This window comes from Chiloscyllium punctatum, chromosome 42 (genome assembly GCF_047496795.1).
Source record: "Chiloscyllium punctatum isolate Juve2018m chromosome 42, sChiPun1.3, whole genome shotgun sequence".
Taxonomy (NCBI): domain Eukaryota; kingdom Metazoa; phylum Chordata; class Chondrichthyes; order Orectolobiformes; family Hemiscylliidae; genus Chiloscyllium; species Chiloscyllium punctatum.
Window position 1 is genome coordinate 58373715 of NC_092780.1, and position 6000 is coordinate 58379714.

The following is a 6000-nucleotide window of genomic DNA, read 5'->3' on the forward strand; positions in this document are numbered from 1 at the left end:
ACAGGATTGATGGTAGGAGACAGAGCATGTTCATACAGGGTTGCCGCTCAACCTGCAGGCCTGTGACCAACGGTGTGCCCTGGGGTTTGGTGCTGTGTCACTGTTGTGCATCCTTTATATAAACAGTTTGGATGATAATACAGGAGTCATGGTTAGCAACTTTGTGAGTGAGACTGAAATTGGTGATAATGCGGACAGTGAAGAGAGTTATCGAAGAGTACAATGGAATCAACACTACTGTTGGGTCAGTGAGGTTAGGAATAACAGGTAGAGAATTGCAAGATGTTGTATTGTGGTAAAGCAGACCAGGCTGGACTTGTACAATTGATTTTCGGGCCCTGGGTACTGTTGTCAATCAGTGACCCAGGGACTTCGGTACACAGTTTTTTGAAAGTAGCGTCACGGGTAGACAGGCTGGTGAAGCAGGCATTTGAGATGGTTACCCTTCATTGAGCAGAGCATTGTGAGTAAGAGTTGGAATGGCATGGTGTATCTGTAATGGATATTAGTGAGGCCACCGAATAAGCATTGTTGATTATCTGGTAAAAATGAACTTGTTCACGTATGTCCATTAGAGAGGGACATCTGGCATTCTTGCCTGGTCTGGCTCACATGTGACTCCAGTCCCACAGCAATAAGACTGACTCTGAGCTGCCTCTAGGCAATTAGCAGTGGGGTAATGTATGCTGGTCCAACCGGTGACATCCTCAGCCCATGAATGAATCAATGAAAATACAAATGTCCATCCCTATCTCTGCAAACAGCTCTAGTTGCAGCAATTCCTACTGGCTTTGTAACATCGTTCAGGCCTTTGCCCCTGTCTGTAACACCCTCACCACCTCCAGCACCTTCAATTCTCCCTGTTCTGATCATCTGATCAAACGCTGACGTTTCCTCTTCCTACTACACTCCTCCTGCTCGGAGACTCCTTAGCGATCTCTTTAACAAATGTGTCCACATTTCTAAACGTTGGCTTCTTCAGAATGGATAGTTTTTTTTTACTTTCTTAATCCAATCCGTTAAGTCCTGGGCCAAGACCGTCTGAAGTGGGGAAGGAGCATTGGGAAGGGATCGAGCACCTCGAGACTTGCTGTGGGGAAAATGGGAATCCAGGAGAAAACAGCACGAGGAGCGCGTGACCACACCCCCCCCTTCCCATGGCCACCTTCTGCCCCAAGTGTAACAGGGTCTGTGGAAGGCCATATCGGTCTGTACAGCCAACTCAGGACCCGCACCGCCCCAGCGTGGGAGAGAGTCAGCTTCGTCTGTGACCCACTGCCAGGGATGATGAGATAGGAAGGTTGAATCCCCTCACAATTATCCCAGTGCCTTTGTTACAAATTCAAACAATTCCCTGTTAATGTAGTGTCTAATAATGTGATATCACTCAGTATCTCTCCATGTGGTATCCCTCGCTGTGTCAGTCTATTTGCTGCCTCTGTCAGCATTTCTCCCTCTTACAGATCGTCTGAGATCCTGAGTCAACAGAACTGTCCACTCCAGAGAGATGCAGCAGCAGGGGCAAGGGATGGAGACTGGGATTTTCGAGATCTCTGCTAGACTCTCTGCTACTCTGCATGAATTATCCTCATTGCATCCGTCTAATTTCCTATTCTTTCTATTTCTGTCTCATACAGGTAATCAGGATGTTCCTAACTCCTGTCTCATCCATCACCTCATTGAAACTGGTTGGTCAGTCAGAGAGAGATGGAGAGTGAGATCTGGAGCCTTCAGTAAATCCTGCAGCCGGTAAGATCACTCACAGTAAACAGCACAGGGTGGAGGTAGTAGATTTCTATATTCAGACCTGGAAGACAGGACATAGATTCAGAGCTGGGAACAGCAACATTCTAGGTTTCATTTCCACCACCTTGTGAGGGTCCTGCTTTCACCTCTGCTGTACTGGTCCTCAATGCGACAGCACAGCGGATCGCAGGCATCAATCCTGGCCCATGCTGTGTTCGTGCTCTCTGTAATATCCTCCAGTCCCGATAATCCTACCTCTGTCTGGAATCTCCTCTAGTCCACATCATTCTCTCTCTCTCTCTCAGGTTCTCCAAACCCTAACACCCTAACTCCTAAACTTCTCCAGTCGATACTAAATTCCTTCATCCTGGTAAACCCTGACAGTCCTGTCTATCCCTGTAAGATCCTCCCACCAATACCACCCTCCATGTCAATGTATTTGTCTTTAACCTCTCCATCGGTCCCTACCAATGTAATCTTCTCCAGCTCCTACAACCCTTCCTTAGCTGTGAAAATCTTTTAATTTCCTTATCCTTCTCCAATTCTTTGATCTATATCTTGTTAACTTTCACCCTCATTCCCGACACCATACCCCTCCCGACCATAGGAACCTCTTTTAGTTTGTGCAACCCTCCCCATCTGTGTAACTGTCTCCATCCCAGCAACCTGGCATTCTCCATTGCCTTCCGATCTTTGTAACCTTCAGAACCGAGAAGCCTTCTTATAACTGTAAACGTCTTCAGTCACTACAATCTTCCATATGTCTGTTAGTATTCACAATACACTTCTCCCGGACTCACTCCCCGTCTGTGCCTCTCAGAGTGCCTGTCTCTCCCTACATCCATCCCTATCCCTATCTCCAGAATCTAATCCAGCTCCCTTATCTCTGTAAATTCCTCCAATCCCCAAACCACTTTGTCCCTCTGACATTCTTGACCAGATGTAACTCTGTTTAACTCTAACATCCTCGAGTCCTGTAAGCCTCCCTATCTCTGTAACCTCTACCCATCTGTTCAACCCCCCACTACTGAGGAATGACTCCCTATATTCACCATAAGGAAGATGGAATGACAGTGAACAGATATGATGGAACCGTCATTCCGGAGATTAAGCTGCAGAATCACCATCACTGGGAGGTGAATACTGAAGGGTTGTTGGGATAGAGTCAGAGAGATGTGCAGCATGGAAACCGACCCTTCGGTCCAACCCATTCATGCTGAGCAGATATCCCAACCCAATCTAGTCCCAATAGGCAGACTAGGCAAAAAGCCAACAGGTTGTGAAGGAAGAATGTGGTTAATGTATTAATGAGGCAGTCATGTGGATCTGAATATCAAAAGTGGAGCTGAGAACAAGCAAACAGCAGCAACCGTTAGCAGGAATTCTTTTGTAAGCACCAGACAGTGATCAGAATGTCAATATAGTTACAGTCAGGACATTGAATGTACTTATGGCAAGGGCAGTACAGTAACTGTGTGTGACAGTGGTCTCCATGCCGACTGATACAGCACTGACTGTCAGTGCTGTGATGGATAGAATCCTGGATTGTATGTGAGATGGTTTTCGATAACATCATACCATATTTGTAGATCAAATGCTGTGTACTAATAAAAACCCAATAATCCCATTATAAGGGAGTTTTGTGAGCAGAGACACATAATATTATGCAGGATATATTGAGTTTGTGCTCAGACCATGAGATTTAGGAGGGGAATGAGGCCATTTGGCCCATTGAGTATGCTCTGTCCTTCAATCAGATCATGGCTGCTCTGATACTGTTCAACTCTACTTTCCTGCCTTTTCCACAAAACCCTTGTTTCGCTGATTCATTAACATCTGCAGTAGGTTACAGAACAGTTGGAGAGATAGACAGAAATGGCAAATTAAGTTTAATCTGGACAAGTGTGAGATGATGTCAAATTCAATAAGAACGTTAGCATAGTGAGGGATATTGATATACAAAAGGATCTTGGTGCAAGTCAGTAACTCCCAGAAAATGGCAACAGAAGTGTTTCAGATGGGAAAGAAAGCAAATGGAGTACTGGCCTTCATCAGTCTCAATGTTGGGTATAGTGGTTTGCATCTGATGCTGTGATTCTATAAAATGTTTGTTTGGCCACATTTGCAGTACTGTGTGCAGGTGTCATCTCCATACAATAGGGAGGATGGGGAGGCTTTGGAGTGGGTACAAAAGGGGTTCAGCAGCATGTTGCCTGTGTTAGGGTTTTTAAGGGTGTGTTAGATGTAAGAGGAAATTAAACTAAGTTGGATTGTTTTGTGAGAGTATCAGAGGCTGACAGGTGACCAGGTACAGGAATATAACATTTGGAACAGCGATAGATAATGTAGATAGTCAGAATCTCTTTTCCAATGTGTAAGTTTCAAATACTGGAGCGCATAGGTTTAAGGCGAGAAAGAGGAAGTTTCAATGACATGTGTGAGACAAGGTTTTTTGACGTAGAGTGGATGTTACCGAGGGAGGTCGTAGAAGCAGAAATGTGAGTAAAGTTTTGAAGTGGGATTTAGACAGAAACATGAACGGGCAGAGAATAGAGGGATATGGACCATGTGCAAGCAGATGGTATGAGTTAGAGTATTATCTTGGACAGCATAGATGTGGTGGGCCGAACGGCCTGTTGCTGTGCTGTACTGTTCTATATTCTAACTTCTCAGCATCTGCCCGATCAGAGCCCCTCAGAATCTTGGATGTTTCATTCCATTTCTCTCTCATTATCTAAACTTCAATGGGTTCACCCTCAACGTCCTCCACCTTTTCTCATTAGAAAATCCCTCCATTCCCTGGATCAGCCGAGAGAACCTCCTCTGACCTGCCTCCAATGCGACAATATCTTTTCTTCGGGTACTTGCACTGTTCATAATGTTTGAGGTGTGGTCTGACTTGTACCTTGCACAGTTTTAGCTAGACCACCATGTTTTTAGACTCCATTCCCTCAGTAATAAATGCCAGCATTTGATTTGCCTTCTCTATTACCTGCTGAGCCTGTAAGCTACCTTTTTCAGATTGATAAACAAAAACTCCCTCAACCCTTTCTGCTGTCAGTCTGAAACCAAATGGAGTTAGCCTGACAGTACGTCGGAAGGATACTGGAATTGTTAGAAAGGATATGACAATACACAATAAATGGCCACTTAGAAAAAACATTTGATAAAAGAGAATTTGTTTTTGAGCCTGTTGGATTTAATTTGTTTGTGTGAATATAAATGGCAGAATTGTAAGGGTGCAGGAGGGGTGTAGTGGTATAGGGGATATGGTGTATTTGAATTATCAGAAACCTTTACACAAGTTTCAATAAGGGCTAAAGAGTAACTTGGTAGAGAATAGGGCCTCTGAAAGATCAATAAGGTCACCCATGTGTGGAACCAGAGGAGATGGGTGAGATATTAGACAAAATAATCTTGTCAGTATTTACTGTGGCGAAAGACATGGAAGCTCGGGAACTTGGGGAAATAAAGAGTGGTGTCTTCGAAAGAATCCTCACCAGAGAAGAGAAAATGCTGAAATCTTAAAACAAATAAAGGTAGATCAATCCTCAGCAGCTCATTAGGTCGATCCTAGAATATTGTGGGAAGCTCGGGAAGAGATTGCATTGTCTCTAACAGATATTTATATTATCAACAGACACAGTGAGGTGTTGGAAGACTGGAGGGCGGCTAATGCTGTTCTATTGCTTAAGGGTTGCAGGGAAAAGCCAGCAAATTACAGCCCAGTGAGACCAGATGGGGAAGTTGTTCGAGGAGATTCTGAGAGAAAGGAGCTCCTTACATTTACAAAGGCAAGGGGTGATTCAAGATGGTCAGCATGACTTTGAGTGGAAAACCATGTTGCACAAACCGGATTGAATTTTCAAAGAGGTGGCCAAAGATAGATGAAGGTAGAGCAGTCAGTGTTGTCCACATGGACTTTATTATCTAGTCAAGAGGACGAAGGAAGCTTACTTAAGGTTGAGGAAGCAAGGGTCAGACAGGTTTCTAGAGGATAACATGGAGCAGCACGGTGTCTCAGTGGTTAGCACTACTTCCTCATAGCACCACACATTTCATTTTGATTCCAGCCTCAGGCGACTGTCTGTGTGGAGTTTGCACATTCTCTCCGTGTCTGCGTGGGTTTACTCCAGGAGCTACGTTTACCCACCACAGCCCAAGGATGTGTGTGTTAGGTGAATCAGCCATGCTAAATTACCCATAGTGTTCACGGATGGGTACGTTTGGCTTATTAGTCAGGGCAAATGGAGA